General features: G+C 51.8%; 1 protein-coding gene across 23 annotated transcripts in view; it reads left to right on the top strand.

Moving 5' to 3' along the window:
* Positions 1–20,346, top strand: part of LOC109383228 (uncharacterized) — a 433,428-nt gene that overhangs the window by 68,862 nt on the left and 344,220 nt on the right. For 2 of the 23 annotated variants that reach the window (XR_002124131.1, XR_002124132.1), the window contains 2 exons: positions 6,591–6,674; positions 7,794–8,627. The exons of the other annotated variants lie outside the window; for them this stretch is intronic. The gene's annotated coding sequence lies outside the window, so the exon portion shown is untranslated. Of the gene's footprint in view, positions 1–6,590; positions 6,675–7,793; positions 8,628–20,346 lie in introns of those variants that run through there. 23 annotated transcript variants of the gene reach the window in all.

Raw genomic sequence — 20,346 nt, 5'->3', positions numbered from 1 at the left:
GCTTGCTTGCAGAGGCTCTGGCAGACAGCACAGTTGGGGAGGATTTGGGGAAGGGATGGATGGGGTGTGAGCCCGACTTCATTCTCCCACCGTTCATGAGTCCCAGGCCTTGTGCTCCGTCCGAGTCCAGGGCTGGCTGGGCCCCGGACACCCATCTCCTCTTCTCCCTGCTCTGAACCACCCAGGGGAACAGAGGAGGCTGGACAGGCAGGACTCCCAGGACTGGGTGACCGCCCCCCTTGGCTTCCACCTCTGCTCAGCCCCTCTCGCTTTCTGCTCCCCCTTGCTGACAGCCACGTCCCTCTGTGCTGGACGTGCTTCGGCGGGCCTGTGTCTGTCGAGTCGGCCCAGGTGTGCCTGTGTTGGGGAGCTGTCCCCGGGAAGGCTGCCGCTGGCGTGCTCCTGAGCGTGGTGTCTGCACGGCCCAGCCCCGGAGCCAGAAATCACCGAGAGCGGTCACTCAGCTGCCATGAAGTGCAGGAGGAGACGACAGCCACCAGGAACAGGCCACTGTGCACCAGGCGCTGTATGGGGCCTCTTAGTTCTTACCATCCATCCCAGCCCCTGTGTGTTCCCTGTTTTTACCGGGGAGGAAACTGAGGCGCAGGGAGATGAAGGAACTGGCCCACAGGCACGGCCGTGGGACTAGAGCGTCACGCCAGCTGTACCTGAGAGCAGGCGTGGCTGGCTCAGGGAAGTTGGGCTTCTCAGCGCTGCGGGTGACATCTTGGCTCCTTCATGCCTCAGATGCCTCTTATCTTAGGCAGAGACAGAAAGAACAGCTTTCCTTTCTATAAACTGTTTTAACGGAACCTCACCGCAGGTTTTCGGGCGGTGCTGTTTTCATAATGGATAAAGAAAGGGTGCGGCTTGGTGCCGGGGCAGTTGGCCGGTGGGGAAGGGGGCAGGGGTGTAGCTGGATTTTGGGGGAGACCTGGATTTGAGGGCCCCTAGTGAGGCGAGCCTTCGGGCTGTCTCTTTACTTCCTCGAGATGCCCTTTGTTTTGAAATTCTGTGACCCTGAAGTTTGAGCATTTGGAGCCGGCACTCTGCTCACTGTGCAGAAATCTACACTCAAGACAGGGGCCTTTTAGGGGGGAGGATGGTTTGTTTTGCGGAAAGTAGATAATTGTAATAGCTAGCTAAATGTCTGGGTACTTCCCAGGCATCTTCTAAGTGGTTTGCGTGTGTTATCTCATGTAGTATTCACAACTACCGTAGATGATAGGTGACTGTTATCAGCACTCATTTGACACATGAGGAAATGGAGGCCCACAGCAGTCATGGAACTGCCAAAGGTTCCTCAGCCAGTAAGTGGCTGAGGGGGTCTCTGAACACAGGCGGAGGCTGCCGAGCTCATGCAGGCGAGCACTCGTCTGGGCTGTGGCACTCCACTAAGGAGTCAAGGTTAATGCCAGGCCACGTGTGGCCGTGGCCACTTCCACTTCTTTGGCAAAGGTGTTTCTGTGGGGGATGTGGCCTGAGACCCCGTGGCAGCACTGCTGCTTGGGTGGGTCCGGTCCGCCGCAGGGGTGGTCTGTGTGCCATGCCAGGTGTTGGCAGAGCTGCCAGGTTTGGGGCCTCAGAAAACTCTCCAAGTCTTCTGCTTGGTCTAATCCTCTGCCCTGCTCTGCACATTTCCTCCTCGATCTGCTGTGGACACGGAAGCCAGCTGGCCTCCCAGTCACCCACTCAGCCACTCCAAGCCGGAGTAAGGGTGTAGAGAGCAGCTTCTCCTTCTCCCGCCCTCCTGTGACCTTCCTTACAGATCCCACTACCCAGGCCATTTTGACCAGGGCTCGCGCATCGCAGACCTCCCCTAGAGCCTCCAGTGCCCTCTCCGAGTGAAGGGCTTGGTTGGGGCTGCACAAAGGGTTGTCGTGCGTTCTGGGCCACGTGTAGGATCCTGTAGCCCCGCGTCCTCACCCTGGCCTCTGCCTGTCTGTGGTCCCCGTCAATCACCAGCTCAGTCGTCTTGAGGCAGCACAGGAGTTTGCCTCCCTCTTGTTCAAAACAACAGAACACTCCACAACAGAAAGACAGACAGCCTCATTTAAAAATGGGCAAAGACTTGAGTATACCTTTTCCAGAGAAGATACATAAATGGCCAGCAAGCACGGGACAAGATAGAAACGCACATCAAAACCATGAGATATCCCTTCATACCCACTAAGATGGTTAGAGTAAAAAAAAAAAAAAAGAGCAAAACCAGAACAAGTGTTGGTGAGGATGTGGGGGAACGGGAGCCCGTGTGTACTGCTGGTGGGAATGTAGAATTGTGCAGCTGCTGTGGAAAACAGCTCGGTGGTGCCTCAGAGAGCTAAGTATAGAATTACTATACGGCCCAGCACTCCCACTCCTAAGTGTACGCATGCACCTAAGAGAACGGAAAACACAGGCCCACACACACACTAGTACATGCGTGTTCTCAGCAGCGCTATTGACAATGGAAGGTGGAAACAGCCCACGTGTCTATTCATGGATGTCATGAATGGATGAACAAGATGTGGTATGTGTGTATCTATATAGATATATGGAATATATATATATATGAATATGTATGTATGTATATTATGGCATGCATATTACATATTATGGGTTATATATGTATATCTGTGATGGAATATATATGTGTACATATTATGAAATGTATGTATATTTTATTATCTGTCTATACATCCACATACGTGGGCACAAAGGAGTATTATTCAGCCATAATAAAGATGACGCGCAGACACACGCTCCAGGCTGCACGCACCTTAGAAATGCACGCTGGATGAAGGAAACCAGGCGCAGAAGGTACATGGCCTATGATTCCATTTCTAATGAAATCTTCAGAATAGGTAAATTTATAGAGACAGGATGCTGGGGGTGGGTGGTGATGGGGAGTAACTGCTTAATGGGTAGGAGGTTTTATTTTAGGGTGATAAAAATGATTTGGAACTAGGTAGAGGTGATGAATGTGCTAAAGACCACTGAATGGTACCCCTTAAAATGGCTAATTTTATTTTATGTGAATTTCGTCTCAACTGAAACAAACATGGTGGCATGTGCAGGTCCCCTTAGTTTGTAAAAGGAGGAAAGGCAGAAAGCTTGCTTCATGCCCGGCGCCGTGTCCGACACTTGATCCCACTGAATTCTGTGGCGATGGGACGGGCTCTGCTATTCCCCTTTTGCAGACGAGAAAGTGGAGGCCATTAGGGGCGCCCTGTTTATAGTGGCACAGACACAAGTGGGACAGGGGTTTGCCTGACGCTGACGTGGTCGCTTTTCCCTGCCCTTCTCTGCCACACAGAAGGCTTTTGTTTCCTTTCACTGTGGCTTAGATGCTTGCGTCAGGAACGGTGCTGAGCCCCCGTGGATGCAGTGCCCTGGCTCCGAGGGGCTCAGCTCTGTGTGCTGGCATGAGACTCCTGCCCTTTGCTTTCCACATAGCCAAGTCCTCCGCGGTCCACTACACTCTGGCCACCTGCCCGCAGGGGTGTTTTCCAACTCAGACGCCTCACGTCCCTCACAGGGATGCAAACAAAACTCTGTAGCAGAAAGGAAGCAGCAGAAGATGGGGGTTTGAGCCACCGTTCTACTTTGTGATCATGGATGAGTCTCAAACGCTCAGTGCCTCAGTTTCCCCACATGTTCAGTGGAAGAGCATGGGGACACCCACCTGATGTCTTCCCAGGGTCACCGGGAGGATTGAATATATTCGTGTCAGGGAAGTGCTTTGAGAATAGGAAAGCACCCAATGGACACACGTGATGGGGGTGATCGCCCTTTGAATCACGTTCCAGTTGCTCGCCTATTCAGCAGAGAACAGCCCCACATTCCAAAATCCAGCACAGAGGCGTGGGGACTGGTGCTCAGCAGTGATTAGTTGCGTGAACAAGAGAATGAATGCGCAGTGGGCGGTCAGTGCTGGAATTGTAGGCCTTTTCTAACTGTCCTTTGTATGCGCTCAGCCCGGGACTGAACACACAGTACACCATCAGAAAATAGCTGTGGATTGATTTGTCTGTATTCTCCAAAATTGAGCTGGAGATGGGCGATTTCATTCTGGTCTCTGGATGTTGGATGCTTTTTCTTTCATAGCAAGAATTATGGCAGGAGAGTGGGCTCAAGGAAGGACAGACCACTCAGCTCTGTTCCCCCCTCACCCTGAAGAGGCACATGGTCCTGGGCAAAAGCAGGAAGACTGGCGTTTGTGGTGGGAAGTCGTTGAGCTGTTGCCTGACGCTTGCCTTGGAACGGTGGGAGACCTGCTTTCTTTCCTGTCCCCCTCTTCGCCTTGACTCCATCCCATTTCTAGGAGCTCTTAGCTGAAGCAGCGCCTCTCCGTGCACAGGTTGGGGAGGACGGGTGTCGTTTTGCTTCTGACAGCAGGATGGATGGCCATTTGTTCTTTCCGATTGAGGCTGCCGAAAGCCCTAGGTGTTACTGTGGAGTCTCTCACCCTCAATCATGTGACCTTAGACACCTCAGCTCAGGTCAGACTCTTAGTGTTCACATCTGCAACATAAGGAATGAGGGTGAGACTTAGAAGACTCTGAAGTCCCTTTTGACCCCGAAGTTCCATGATTCTGAGAGTCTACAGTGGGTGTGTTTGGTGGCCCCTAATTGCAACCATCTTCCGTTTCTCTTTTCCCGTTCCTGCCTGTACTTCCACCCCTCTGTCCACTTACCTAGCTTCCCTCTATCCGTTTATCCCCCTTCCCTCTATCCACCTACCCACCCGCTCACATTTACTAACCAGCTCCTCTGGACCAGGCATTATGCTAAGTCCTGAAGACACAGAGAAGATTAAAACAGGGTCCCTGGTCTTAAGAGCTCACGGTCATGGGTTGGACATAGATATGAGCCTAAAAATGGAAAGCCCAATGTAGGGAATGCTGGGATTCGGAAAGGCACAGGCCGCTCTGGCTGCAGCAAAGGGGGCCGGCCACCTCTCCGTCTGACCCCTTTAATGAGGACGATGGCCTACTTCCTGCGACAGCTTCAGGACAGGCTTGTCTTGATGTGGGGGTACAGTGTCAGTGACCTCAGAGGCCCCCTTTAGCCGCAGGAATCTGTGATGTGGAGTTCTCAATTGCCGGCTTTGCTGGCGGAGAGAGAGAGAGAGAATGAAAGCAGGGAAAAATAGCGGGGTCTGTCCGCCCTGCTGCCCGTTTACACTTGTGGTCCCAGACCTCTGCTTCCTGGGCTGCAGGCTGTGTGTGTGGGAGGCCCGCAGCAGTGGCTTGGCTGGCCCCGCGCTCATGCAGCCAGCTCTGGGGATGGCCGTCTGTTGGCAGCGCCCGCCCTGTGCAGCGGTGGCGGCTGGCCTGCACAGCCAGGCCTCCTCTTTGTCCGGTTAGTCACCATCCTGCGGCAAAGGGCCATGGAGCCTGTGTTTCCGATGACCCAGCCGCCCCTCAGAGTGAGGCCGTGCAGTGATTCCGAGGGTGACGTTGGCATGTGCCCCCCAACCCCATCCCCCGCAAGGGCGATTGTGGACAAGGCAGCTTTTCTAATAAGTAGCCTCCGCTTGTCCTGTCGGAGATGAAAGACTGTGTGTAAGAGTGGGTAATTTTGGGTTTTCCTGATGAAAGCAGTTGACATTTGTTCGGACCTCATGTGCACTGCAGCACAGCCTTTCATCTCTGCTATCAAAGCATGGCCCGTCTTTGGCCGGCATCCGGGGCGGGCAGTGCCACTGGAACTGAACTGGGCCAATGGCAACATCTAAAGGAAGTGGCAGAAGGCCTCTGGAAGGCTGTGGGCAGAGGAGTGGAGGCAGTGGGCCAGCTCTGACTCCTGGTTAGGAGCGTCTCGTTGGTATCAGATTGTGTATTGCTGCACCTCTGGTGTCATGGAAAGAGTGTCCCCTTGGGCGTCGGGCAGGACTGGCTGAATTTGAATGCCGGCTCCTCCACTGACTGATTGAACGTTTATCCTCCCTGATCTGGGTCCTCATTTTCCCCGTGGGAATGTCACCTCCAACTTGTGTGGCCTTCACATCTTGTCTGATTCACTGTCTGGAGCCCAGCAGGGCCCTCAGGAATGGCCACTGGCTTCTAACCTAATGGATGAACTTGACCTGTTGTGCTGTAGGCACTAGGGCACCGGAACTGGGGACTTGCATTATTGATCCGTGTTCCCCATACAGTACATGCCACATAGGAGGTCCTCTGTAAATGACAGGCAGGTGGCTCAATGAAGAAGGGAGACGTTGTTTGTGTCACCCATACCGCTCGTCTAGCTTTGCAGAGAGAGAGAGAGAGAGAGAGAGAGAGAGAGAGAGAGAGAGAGAGAGAGTGTGTGTGTGTGTGTGTGTACAGAGTTAGGTGACATAATTTCAGTCTCTAAAAACGTGCTAGGTTGACAACTTTTCCCATGTGTGTTAGTAACAGAGGAAGCAAATGGTTCAGGCTTGATTGAGTCATGGAATCCCTGCTGTGATATTGTCTAACTGCCCAGGAGATAAGTTGAATCCCCATTTGTAGCAACCTGGCTACCTGTCTGTCCAGTCAGCCCTTGAATACCTCCACTGACGGGGTACTCACTACCACCCAAAGATGGTGTTGACAGTTCTGACAGTCGTGGGTGCTTTCTTCCAGCTCTGATCCTCAGAGGGGCCCTCCGATGAAACAACGCCCTCTCACAGAAGATGACAGCTTTCAAGTGGATGAAGCGGATGCCAGGTCTCTTCTGAATCTTCTCCATTGGGTTAACCATTTCCCTAGCTGGGGTGGGGGTCGGGTTCCCCAGATCCTGAGCACTGTTTAAGGATGAAGTGGAATGGAGTAACGTGTTGAGCACACAGGATGTGCTGAGTGCACGTTGATGTCCCCTCTCTCAGGACACAGCTGCAGGTGGTGGACAGGAACGTGGCCAGCCCTCCACTTTTCCATAGGGTGCCGGGAAGCTTAAGGTGGCATTTGTGTGTGTGTTTCGTTTATAAAGCCACCTGCCACCGCACCTCGGGCAGTCAGTCCCGGGGCTGCTAGAGAGTGTACACTTTCTACCACAGCACCGTTTTAGCAGACTGAGGAGCTGACTGTCCTAGTTCCTCTTTGTGCTGATTATTTAAAGAAACGGGGAGGCAACTTCTCCTACCTCATGAAAGGGATTCAGGTAGCAAACCCATTTCCTCTTCCTAAACCCCTTGCCTGAGAAGCTGTTTATTTAATAAGACCATCCATTTGTCTGGCTTTCAAGGAGGGCCCTTTGGAGACTGAGCGTGTCTCCCTCCTTTTGTGAAATGATCTGAGGGGGGGTCTGCCCCCTCCCCTGAGCAGTCACCGCTCAGGCACTGTTGGAGATGGTGACACAGGGTAGTGGAAGGGACACTGCTCACCCCGGAAGAGTGTCTGGCCTCCGTTGAGACCTTCACCCTCTCTGGGCTCACCTGTTTCAGGTGTGGGTCGGCCTTTCCAGGCCCAGCAGTGTGGGCGTTCTGGGGATCTCTAGGAAGGTGAGAAAGTGGAGGGAAAGCCCCCAAGGCCTCCCCTGTGAGCCCACCAGCTCATTTTCAGGTTCCCTCCCTGTCCTGCTGCGCTGAGTGCCACAAATGCCAGCAGTTTGGGGCTCCCTCAGTCTCATGCCATCTGCCAGGAGCGGCAGGAAAGCACTGCCCGTAGCACTTTCTGGGCAGTCCCTGGACATGAAGAAGCATGTATGGTCAGGGCTGAATGCAAACCCCTTGACCCGACACATCTGCACGCACTCTGAACCCAGCCTCATCTCTGGCGCTTCCCACACTAGCAGGTCCTGCTCTAGCCACACGGAAGTTAAGGTCTTCTGTATCTGTGTTTCTGCAGACACATTGCACCGGGAAGCACAAGTCGTCGTGACATGAAAAGACGCTGTCATAAACTCATTGCTAACGTCCAGCCCACCCACATCCGATGATCATCAGTCATTGACTGATTGCCAGAGGTTGTAAACATCTGTCGGTCTAGAGCAAGAACTGCAGCAACTCTTTAACTGACCTCCGTTTGGCTCCCTCGCTGGATTAACTGACGCTGCCCATTCTGTTTGTGCAGCCAGCTGAGCCGGCTCACTCGGGGCTGCTGGGTTACTCATAAGGCCAGTTTTCTGGATTCAAAGCTCTGTTCTGCCCTGATGAGCTGTGTGACCTTGGGCAAGTTGAATAACCTCTCTGTGCCTGTATGCTTCATCTGTACAATCAGACTAATAATAAGACCTACCTCCCAGGGTGATTATGAGCATTAAAGGAGATAATATCATGCATGTAAAGGCTTAGGACAGTGTTTCCTGGCACGTGGTAAATGCCTGTTAAATGTTAGCTATAGATATTGGTGTGTCTGGAAGGCTTTTACTACGTCAGTTGTGTTGGTAATTAAATATTATATAGACTGATGAAAATTGCGTATAAAAAGAGAGTTGTTGCATGAAAACTAAGTTTAGTACTTCGGAAAGAACAGATAACTCTGATTTGCTCAAAAGTTGTCACCAAATCACTTAGGGGCAAAACAGCTGTAAAACGACAGGGAAGAAAATCATAAAACGGTGTGGGATCTGTGCCAGATGCTTGCAGGTGACTCCTTTCACACTAGAGTTGACCCTTGAACAACACAAGTTTGAACTGTGCGGGTCCACTTATATGTGGATTTTTTTTCCCAATAAATAACTGACTATGCATTGATCTGTACCATTTTATATAGGGGACTTGAGCATCCCAGGATTTGGGTATCTGTGGGGGTCCTGGAACCTAGTCCCCATGGATACCAGGGACAACTAAGTTTTGGGGGAGTCACAAGTTATACATGGAGTTTCAACTGCATGGGGCAAGGGGGCATGGGGGTGTTAGGTACCCCTAAACCCTGTGTTGTTCAAAAGTCAAGTGTACTTAAAAGAAATGGACATCAGTAACTGTAGATATTGCACTGTGAGTGCATATTTTGCAAAGTACACAGTTAGCATCTCCAGTCAGTGGGCCAAAGAGAGACCCTGCCTTTCGATTGGCTAATCAGTGTGCAGCCGTAATAAGGCATGTAAATGTCTGCTGTCCTTGGTTGCCCACTTTGTCAGGGGCATGACAGTGGGGGAGTTGGGTAACAGGCTTGTTCTCTCTGAGGCAGATCAAATCCAGCAACGGCATGCCTTGTCCAGACTGCAGGGTTCCCTGACCCAGGCGAAGGTGCTACGGGCAGGCTGCTTGAATCACGAGCACTTACCTGCATCTCCTGTGTGCCCTGCCCTGATGGAGTGCCTGATACCCGAGAGGGGTGACAGCAGGGATTGGAGAGCAAAGTGGACACAAATCTCTGCCCTCGTGGGACCTCCAGTCCCCGTGGGAGGGAACCAATGTCACCGGAACAGGGAGGTAAATGTAGGTACTTACTGCAGCCTCCAGGGGAGAGAGACAAGCACAGAGAAACCCTGAGGATTGCTGTGGGGCAGGGGTCCTGGGGAGGCTCTGGTGGGATCAGACCAATTAACAGCAGAGAAGAGGAAGAGAAAACGATGACCTTCTTGGCAAATCAAAAGAAAGTGATATAAAAAGCAAAAAAAAAAATTTGATGAGAGACCTTGAGAAAATTAATGAAGCCCTGAACAGTCTTTTGCAAGAAACGATCCTTTTAATGATGAGGTGAGAAGGAAGCTTCTATTTTGTGAGAAAACACGTGCAGAGAAAAGCCTGGGCTTTTTAGATTCATGCTTTGTGTGAGTTAACGCCTAGAGCCTCATTTAAAATGACAACCTCGGGTTTAAATGTAAGACAGACCTTGTTTTATATTTATAATTATGTATAATTCATATTTATGCACTCATAATATGTAAACAATAAATTATTAATTGGTGAATATAAAATATTTTATATTTATAAGTCTGTTTCCTTTTTTTTTAAGATTTTTTTTTTTAATTGGGGAATTGGGGGATGGGAACAGTGCTGGGGAATTGGGGGAAGGGGAACAGACAAGTTGCTGTCCTTTTGTTCTTCAGTCTAGTTGTGGAGGACGTTGCTTCACTGGCCCAAGTTGGCACCATCATTGCGCTCTTCCCGGGCGAGACAGATCAGTCGCCGGCTTCTGGACGGCCGCTCATGGCGGCTGCTGGCTGCTCACGCTGGCTGCTGGCTACATACGGTAGCCCATGGCAACCCACTGTCACAGGGACTGCAGCCTACGCCGTCCCCGGTGACTCACAGCAGCCCAGCTCCAGGTTGAGCTGTTGTTCAGCATCTTAGCTGTAGAGGGCAGTGTCACTGGCCCTCATATGTGGGATCCGAACCTGGGACCTCTGGCATCCCAAGCGAGTTCTTAACCATCGCGCCACTCGGCCGGCCCTGTTTCCTTTTTCAAGATAAAGCCCTCCCTCCGCAGGAGAGATGGCAGTTCCTGTTTTCAAGGCAAACACACCCCGCCACCCTCCCATGGCGCACACATGCCTGGCTTACTCTAAGTACCTGGACCCTATTCTGAGTGGCTTTCTTCTGGGTAAGCTCCTCATCCCAGCCTTTGCTCCTGCTGGTCCCTCTTCCTACGTCATCGGCCTTCCTCCGAGCTGCCTCCTCCCCTCTGTCCCTGCATTCATCAGAGGTTCCTTGATGGGTTTGGCTCACCCTGCAAGGAGAACCCCTGAGAAAGGAGGCCATATCTGTTTGCCTGTGCCCCCCCTGGCTTCGCGCTGCCCACACTGGGAAGAAAGGAGGGGGCAGCAGGCTGGGGTGAGGCCCCTCATCCTTGCTTCTCCTTGGCCCTCCCTCTGCCTTTCCTTCCGGAAGGACCCACCTGGTGAAAACAGAATGGGTGGGAATTCCTGGAACGAGTGGGGAGGGCCGTGTGGAGATTCTGGCATTCCCCAGTGCACTGTGCATTATGATCCCTGCGCCTTAGCCCCCCTTAGAGGTGTCCCGGCCCCAAAAGGACTCATGGGGGTTCCCAGGAAAAGCATTAGAAGCCATCTCCCTACCAGGCAGTTTACCAGAAGCACTGATAGCCCCTGACGTGTGTTTTTGGCAGCGTTTTGTGCTTTGCAAAGAACATTTCCTTACTTTGTCTCGTTTATTCTCGTTTGCTGATTAAGCCACCGAGGAGGGCTGGGACAAGTGACCGGAATTGCCCGTGGTTATAGTTGAATGAGACGTGAGCTAGGACCGGGGAGGACGCGGTGGTCACCTTCATCACTGCAGTGTAATAGCGACATGGTGATAGATGCCCTAAAAGTGCCATCTCATGTATTCACAGGCAACTCTGTGAGGCAGGTGGGCCTTTCAGTCATCTTGTACAGCGGGGGAAACCGAGGCAGAGCGAGTTGAAACCAGGATGTGAGGCTTGGGCCCCCCCAAGATCCAGCCTTAGCTGTCCGAGCTCAGATTGGAGCCTGGCACTGATATGCTGGATGAGCACGAGGAGGAGATTTGGGGGAGGCCTCAGAAGGTCTCCTTGTGCACCTCTCACTGCCCCAATTGGGATGCCCTCCCCTTTTTGTGTGGCGGGGTCCCTGAAGGAAGAACCTCTCCCCGTAGCACCCCGCTTTCTGAGGAACCACTCACAGCACAGCAAGAGCGATGAGACTGGCTGCTTTTGGTGAAAAGGGCTATTTTGTCTTATTTTGTGGGTGTGGGGACCAGGAGACTAAACACTGGAGGCCCCTCCTAACCTGAGGACACGAGGAGGAGGAGGAAGCAGCCCGGCTGGAAACAAACGGGGAGAAGGTGAGGCCCGAGTCCTGGTAACTGTCAGGCGCCCTTGGAGGTGCTTCCCTGGCTTGTATAATCAGCTGTCACTTCAGCATTTCCCCACATCAGGCTTTGCCAGTACAGATTGAACATTAAACAAACAGTGACTGCTTTATAAATATTTAACTCGCACTGTTTAGGAATGGCTTGGGGCAGGAGACAAAATAAGAGTCTCCGGCTGTCCGCTGCGTGGCCCCTCCATCCTGGCGGCCGATTGCAAGGCATTGGGGGAGGCGGGGGGCCAGCAGCTCTTCTGAAGACCTGTGGGCTTCCCTCTTTTGGGGGGCGTGTTTGGGGACACAGGTCTGTGTGTTCCTGGAGTTGTTCAGACCGAGCACACTGTATTCTAGAAGCCACCAACGACCGTTTCTGGGCAGTGGCTGGACGCCATCATGGGCTGTACTATCGTTCTTCCTTCAAATGACAGCAAAACTCGTCCTTTCTTTTTTTTTAAATTAACAGCTTTATTGAGATGTAATACACATACCTTGCAGGCCACCCATTTAAAGTGTACAATTCCATGGTTTTCATATATTTGTAGAGTTGTGCAACCGTCACTGCAATCCATTTTAGGACATTTTTTTGTCTCCCCCAAAAGAAATCCCATATCCATCAGCTGTCACTCCATATTCTGTTTGATTCCCCCAGCCCTAAGAAACCACTAATCTACTTTGGGTCTATGGATTTATCTGCTCTGGACATTTCTCCTAAGTGGACTCATGTTACATGCGGTCTTTTGTGCCTGGCTTATGTCACTTAGCGATAGGTTCCCGAGTGTCATCCATGAAACAGGTAGCATGTACCCATACTCAGTTCCTTTTTGTGGCTGAACAATATTCCATCAGATGGACAGACCCTGTTTTGTTTATCTGTTCACCTATTGATGGACAATGTGGAGACAGCAAAACTCTTCAGCTGGCAAGTCAAGCTGTGTCTGATTCAGTATCGTGTGATGAGGGCTAAACGCACTCACAGGTGACAGTCCCCGCCCTTCTGAGAAAGGCCCCCAAGATTAACATAAAGCACAAAGCACGCGGTGGAGGTTAAACTGTGTACGGCTGACAAGCCACCCAGCTTTGCTTTAGCGCTAACTGTGTGTGAGGCACTGTAGCAGGCCCGCGTAGTAACTTGAAAATATCTGATTGTATAACCTCTTGAATAGACCTACACATGTATCAGAGGCCATCCTGCTAGAATTTTTCTGGTGGGAGAATGGGAGAATAAGTAACTGTGTGTTTCTGGCCCGTTTCGTTTGATTCCTCATGCTGACTTGCTGTAGGAGGGAGAGATGTGACTCTCCGATGTTCTGTCTTGTTTACTTCACCTCCCGTCAGACGCGAGTCTCTGTCCGGCTTCCTTGTCCCCAGGCACTGCTTTTCCCCGTCCTCCGGTACCTCATAGCCCCAGATGTTTCCAGCACTCATTTCATTTGAGAGGCTGAGTCAGGCCTGGCCCCGATCTCTGGCTTAGGCAGCGCGGCTTTGCAGGAAATGTTAGAAAACAGGGGCTGTTATCATTCCTGGTCACCTCCCCATCATCTAATTATGACTCATCGTAGTGGATGCTGTCCGTGCCCGGCCCGAGGTCCCCATTACCAGACCAGCACACTCACCACCAGCTGCTAAAGTTTATAGCACCCCCCCCCTCTGGGGATTTGCTGCCTCATCCAGGAAGTTGCTCACCCATTCTCCTCCCCCAATGCCCCAGGCCCAGCTGACACAGGGGTACAAAAGGGCAGCCCCCTAACTTCCAAGTGGGGTGAACTCTGTGGTGCCATTCACACTCCAAGGCTCCTGTGGGATCGGGCTGAGGCTGGGGTCCAGCTGAGGTCATGTCCTTTGCAGAGCCCCTCCCCTGCTGGTCCTGTACCCCTCATTCCCTTTCGCCTGGGAAGACTCCCCGGAATCACACAAACAAGAGTTTTCATCTCAGGATCTGTGGAAAGAGAGCACAGCCGAAGACACTGTAGTGTAACAAAACCCCTTTCCTGGGTCCCCTCTGTTGACGTGTCGTCTTGGTCTTGGATATTCTCGGCTCGGGCTTCCAGGCTTGGCCTGCCGGGTGTTTTGTTTTGTTGGTTTTGGTTTCAAAGTCTTCTCAGGCTAATCAGACACTCAGAAAGGTCTGCATTGCATCTCAGTCCTGGCATGGTCCCACTTCTCCCTCCCTCCCTCCCTCCCTCTCTCTCTCTCTCTCTCTCTCTCTCTCTCTCTCTCTCTCTCTCTCCTTTCTTTCCTCCCTTCCTTCCTTCCCCAGGAGCATCCTATCCTGCGTCCACAAAACCCTCACCAGACAGAGAAAGGACTTGGAAAGGCGCATGGGAGGTTCACTGTTATTGGTACCAGATGGACCTGGGGTGCAATCCAAGCCCTGCCACTCAGTAACCAGGTAACCAGTGGTGGTGACTCCTCTGAAAGCTGGACTGGGGAGCTGTGGTTTTTGGCATTGTTTCGAGGATCAGGGTCACTTGAGTGGCTGATGTAGTGCAGTGACTGACATCTAGTCAGTGCTCAGTACACAGAGGCTGGACTGTGTCACTCACTCGGGGTTCATCCTTGGCAGCCAGCTAAGATCACCCGTCTAGGCCCTTTTGGGATGTCACTGCTTTGGTTCACATTGTAATTTCTTCCTGGGTTGCTCTTCCTATTCTCTCTCAGCCCCACTGAAGGTGACATTCAAATGCCACCTCCTGGAAGCCCTCTTGGGTGCTTGGCAGGCATGATCTACATGACGCATTAGCCAACATGACGCTACTTGCTGGGTAGTATAGGATCTGCAGGGTTTATCTCGTTTACTATACTGCTGACTTCATGAACATGGGATATGTGTGGAGGGTGTGACGGAATAGGAGAGCAGTCAGACAGGAAAGCGTTGGGATTCTGGCCTGATTCCCCACTAACTGGGCTAGGAAGCTATGCCGACCACCCATCCGTAGGACCCCATGCACATATTATGGGTGCCCTGTCAGCAGTGGTTTCTTGATACCTGGCACTTCTGAATTGGCCAGTAAATACAGAATAAGAGCAGGAGTTTAAATAAATGCAGAGCTGTGTGAGTTCACATCAAGAGAAGGGTTATATATATTCTAAAGGTTTTGTATGTGATTGGTGGGAGAGATGGGCTGTCACCCCTCTGGTCACCTTATAAGGGGGGTACAGGGGCCATCTCCAGAGCCCCGGTCCAGAGAGCTGAGTTAAAAGGGGGTCATAAAGGACCACAATGTGTCTGAAAATTGGGACCTAGGCTTGATTCTGAACAGTGATGATTGCTTCTAAGGGGGCCACTCTGGTAACCACCGGCGCCCACCGCTGCCCCCTGAAGTGGTGCAGTGGACGAGGGGGAGGTGAGGGGGAGGTCATTCCAATCTTCCGTCTCTGTTTGGCCCCCTCTCCTCCCTTTGAAGGGACGCAGTGCCGCTCACGGCCCAGCCTGCTGCGGTGGCTGTGGACAGGGGCCGAGAATAAGCCTGTGTCCGAGGCAGTCCTCCAAATACAGCAGGGCTGGGTTGACCTTTAAATAGACGGGCTCTGGGCCACTCAGTTCCTGGAAATTTGAAGAAAGTCGGCCTTTCAAGTGATGTGACTTCCAACCTCAGGAAAGATCCCTGTGTTTGCAAAAGCCATAATTGCTGCTTTTGCACTCCGTTCTATGTGGCTGTGCAGCCGGTGGGAGCCAGCATGCCAGGGTGAGGAGGGGAAAATCCTCAAGTATTTTAATGTCCCCCTTCTTAGAAGCAAGATAAACATATGTATTGTCCTTTGCGACAGAGGCAGGGGGTGGGAAAGGAAGAGAGGCCTGGCACTGCATAAAAGGCCTTTTAAAGCTGAAGTCTGAGGTTTTTCCTTTTTTCTTAAAAAAAAAAATTATTTGTGAGCAAAGCTGGCATGAGTGAATGATGCCAGCATCTCTGGGCTGTATAGAGCTGTCATCCCTCCCGAGACTGCAGATTGTTCATCTCTCCCCTGAGCCTGATGAGAGAAGATTGGGTGAAGGTTGTCATCACTGTTGCCTTAGATGACTTACTTTCGTGCAGGGAACCTTCCTGCCAACTCTTGCTTTGCAGTTGTGCGCCACCGCCACCACCCCTACCCAGCAAAAAAAAAAGTTAGTAAAGTTGCATAACATGAATCTAACCATGAGAAAATGTCAGACAAACCCAAATTGAGGAACATGCTTCAAAATAAGTGCCCTGTGATCTTCAGACATGCCAAGGTCATGAGTGTTAAGGAGCGACGGAGGGATGAGAGAGATGTGGTCGTCAGCTTGATGATGAACAATTGGCGAGACTGGAACGGGGCATGAGAATTAGATGTTAGTTCTATGTCAGTGTCAGCTGCCTCATTTTGTTGGTGAAATGTGGGCCTAGGGAGAATTTCTGGCTTTAGGACATACACGCCTAATTATTGGGGGGCAATGGGGCACATCAGCCAGCCGCTCGTTTCACATCATACAGGGAGAAGGAGCTACACTGTACTCTGAACTTTTCTGTAAATTTGTGATTATTTTAAAAAGTGAGAGTAAAAGGGATCTAATATATGGTGATAGAAGGAGAACTGACTCTGGGTAGTGAACACACAATCTGATACATAGATGATGGATTACAGAATTATACACCTGAGACCTATGTAACTTTACTAACCATTGTCATCCCAATAAACTTTAATGAAAAAAAAAAAAAAGAAAAATCAGCACATAGTTACAAATTTTAACAAATTGTAACTGTGTGTGATAGTGGGTGTTAACTAGACTTATTGTGACCATTTTGCAATATATACATTATGTTGTATTACCCTGAAACTAATCTGGTGTTACCTGTCAATTATTTCTCAATAAAAAAGGAACTCTAAACAAAATAATATTAATAGTAGTAATAAAAAGTCAACTAACCAACCAATGAAGGGAGGAAATCCCTTTAGTGGAGGATAAGACAGACGTGGGTTTGAATTCTGACCCTTTACACGTACTGTAGCCAGGGGCCTTACGCTCTCTGTGCCTCAGTTTCCTCATCCTCAGCATAAAGGGTGTGTGTGTGAACACTCATGCGTGCCTGTGATAGTATCTTCCAAGATGATCCCAAGGGCCCAGTAGGCACCTCAAGGTACCAGTTTTGGGGCACCACAGGCTCCTCCATTCCCTGGTACCCACCCGGTGCCACACCCTGTGCCACACACTGCCGAGCGAGGGCTGGGTGTCCAGACTCCATGGAGTGCAGACTCCCTTTCGACTTCTCCCTCCTTCTGCCTTGATCTCGGCATCATGGGCCACGGCATGGTCATTTGAACTGGAATGAATTTTAAGATTTTGTTAAACTCCACTACTGTCTTTGTACATCTCCAGCAAGAACCTAGCCTCTCTTATTTCCGCGCCTCCCTCCTCTGCTGGCTGGTTCCAGAGAGTTCCTTGTCCATGTTTGCTCCTAAGGTGCCAGGGGGAAGTGGCCACCCCACCTCTGCTTTGTGTAGACACTAGACCCTGTCCACACTCTGGTGCAGGCCCCAGGACCCTTCATTTCACTTATTAGTTCATTACCTGCCCTGAGAGGTTGGGGTGGCATGGTGTCTATCCCCAGCATCCTGCTGGGAACATCGTAGAAAGCTTATTTTGTGCAAAGCATTGTTCTGAGCGCTGTGTGTGTCCGATGCCGGTTCTTTCTCGTTCTCAGCAACCCTGGGATTCGGGTGCAGGCATTTCTCTCTTTTGTAGAAAAGGCAGCTGCACGACTTGCCCAGATCACATAGCTGGTAAGCGGTGCAATGGCTCCTGAGCCCGGACTTAACCACCGAGCGGCACGGCCACTCAGTGGCTCTGAGCGGATGAGAGCTTCTGAGACTCTGAGTGCATTTCCCTCTTAGCACCGAGCTAAGCAGAATTCCGGTCCAGACCTCTCTCCACCACCCTAATAAAGCCAGTGTTTACACAGGGTAGAGGTGCTCGTCAGATGTTTTTGCCAATCCCCAAATACGGCCATGGCCAGAATGTGAGGGGGGGTGCCTATTATGTAAGGCCCACGGCTGGTCCCCAGACAATGCCACTTCCGCACTTGGCGATGTGTAACTGCCTAACGATGGGTTACTCATTTCCTCTGGAAAACTTGGCAGGGCTGCAGTACTGTAGCCTCCTTCTGCTACTTCCCCGAGCTTCCTGTTGAGTGTTCTCCGCATTCCCGGGAACTCCAGCACGGAGGGGGGCCTGGCCTTTGTTGGTGTCCCTTCAGGGCTGTTGATGGGAAGACATGCAGGAGCAAGGCCTGCATCATTGCTGGGAGTGGCTCCTGCTCACAGACTACCTGCTGAGATGCCCGTGTTCCCAGCAGGTAGGGGTTCAGCCACAGGTAGAAGGAGACCCCCAGGAGCAGGTGGGGTTCAGATGGGCCGCTCAGGCCATGTCCCACTCCTCCCCCAGTCTTATGCGATTTACATACCCCATTCCTCTCTGGCCCTCTCCTGGCAGAGGGATGAGGAACAGTAAGTTTGGGAGGGACTATCTGTCCCAGGGGGGCGGGAACAGTGTAGGACACACAAAACCTTGGATCACATGTGTTTTCTTTCCACCCTGTCTGCAAAATGTTAAGGTGAGTGCTGAAAGAAATGGGCCCTGTTTCCTCCTCTCCCAGCACCTGCTTCCTCAGACGCCCCACAGAAGTGGCTGAGCCTCAGCCTGCTATGGACAAGTCACTGTCCATCATGTGGGCTCCATTGCAGTCTGTGCAGAGAGCTGCCTGCGAACAGTGTACCTGATAAATATCAAGCTACAGGTTCGCCAGCTGCGCTGAAGTCCCTTCCTCTGTTGTCCATTAAAAATAACCCCATGCACACTTGTCTATCTCGGTAAGTACATACATTCACACATACGTGCAGACCCACCACACACACCCACATAGATGCATGCACACGTGTATGTGTGTATACACCTGCAGTGCACATTGGAGTACTGTGCTAAGTTATCCGCACATTAATTTTTCTGTTTCTGTTCACTAGCCATGAATGTTGTCAGGAATCAGTGATATATTTATTACTCTCTGGGCCCCAGTGAGCGGTTCTCTCCATGGGTGACCTTGTTCTTCCAACACCCCTGCAGTTTAATATTATTATGGCCATTTATAGGTGGGACTCGGTCCGTTGTGTAAATCAGTGTTACTGGTATTTATGAAGTGCCACTTGTGTGCTGGGCACTTCTGAGTCCTGGGTTTAGAGAGGAGGTAGCCACAGTCTCCCCTTTCCCACGGAGAGAGACGCCAACCCCATGAGCACAGTCCCCTGGAGGAGGGCTCTGGTGGAGGGAGACCCTGTGTGTGGGGGGTGGGCTGGAGGCAGGGAGACAGACGTGAGAGGGGCTGGTGCCATCATGCCAGGTGGGGCCGAGAGAAGTCTTTCTGGGCTTGGAGGGGGCAGACCCTAGAGACGTTTGCCTGGCGTGTGGTCACCCCAAGGCTAGGGCGTCTGTTTTCATCTGCTTGCTGCTTTCTCTGGGCTTGGCCATGCTCCCATCGCAGTCTAAGATCCTGGATTTGGGAGACAGGCAGAGCTGAGGGTGATCCCTGCCACATTTGCTTAGTTGCTGTAAGTCCTGGGCTCTGCACCTGAGACATGTGCATGCCTATCTGGGTCTCATAAGGTAAGAGGGTCCATTGAGATGGGCTGGGAAGCCCTTAGCGAGGGACCAGGCCAGCGTGAGCGCTTGGGCAGGCATGGGTATTCTGGAGCCTGTCATTATTTTGGTCACCAGACTAAGATTCAGCTACAGGGAATAGCACTGCGCCTGTTTCACTGCGTTTTGGTGGGTCTCCTGTCCTCCAGTCTCGGCACCTGCTGCATGTGACTGCGAAGGTGTCTTTTGTATTTGCAGAGGGGCAGAGAAGCTGCAGTCTCTCGCTGGGCATTTCACTGAGTGGCCGTCCCTGCCCAAAATTCTTCCCAGGGGCCGGGTCTTGCTCATGTCATCATTTCACAAAAACTGATTGAACACCTACTTTGCCCCAGGTGCCTGCCTTTGCAAAGCGCTGTAAACAAAACAAGCCCCCTCTTCCTGTTTGTAAATCTGCCAGTCGGATGGGGATGCGGGCTGGTGCCCACTGAGAGACGGGGCCCCTCGGACCCTTCCGTCTGTGCCCCCTGCCCAGGGAGGCCTGGGCTCTGGAGGACTCCAGGCTGCCTCCTTCGTCCAGGACAGCCTCACTTCTCTCTGTTCCTTTACAAGCTCCCTTTACAACTTGCAACAGGACCGAGACTTGGTTCTTTGAGGCCATGGTGCTGAAGCTACTGCATTCGCGATGTTTGCTTGTCAGCGATTTGCTGAGGAACCTGGACCAGGGCTGCTGATGAAGGATGTGTGCTCCGGCCTGCGCCGCTGTTGTCCCCTGGGCCAGAGGGGGCTGGGTGAGAACAACGCTGGGCAGTTCTGTGTGGTTCGCATTGCTGCACCTCGAGGCTCTCGCGTGCACCCAGGCCTCCCTAAGCTCTCTGTTCTTTTTAGGCCTCTCTCCCCTCTGGAAGGAGAAAACAGCACCATCCATGCACGGGCTGGTTCCTCCTAGCAGTGGGTGTCTTAAGGTGGTTCTCGCTGCTTTTTGTTTCTGAAGGGTAACTCACTGCCTTTTAAGAGAGACCAGGTCAGTCAGCCCTGTCCGTGTGTGTGTGTGTGTGTGTGTGTGTGTGTGTGTGTGTGTG

This window comes from Hipposideros armiger, unplaced genomic scaffold (assembly GCF_001890085.2).
Source record: "Hipposideros armiger isolate ML-2016 unplaced genomic scaffold, ASM189008v1 scaffold_78, whole genome shotgun sequence".
NCBI classification, from domain to species: domain Eukaryota; kingdom Metazoa; phylum Chordata; class Mammalia; order Chiroptera; family Hipposideridae; genus Hipposideros; species Hipposideros armiger.
The sequence above is the reverse complement of the archived record's forward strand: the minus strand, read 5'-3'. Positions and strand labels throughout refer to the sequence as shown.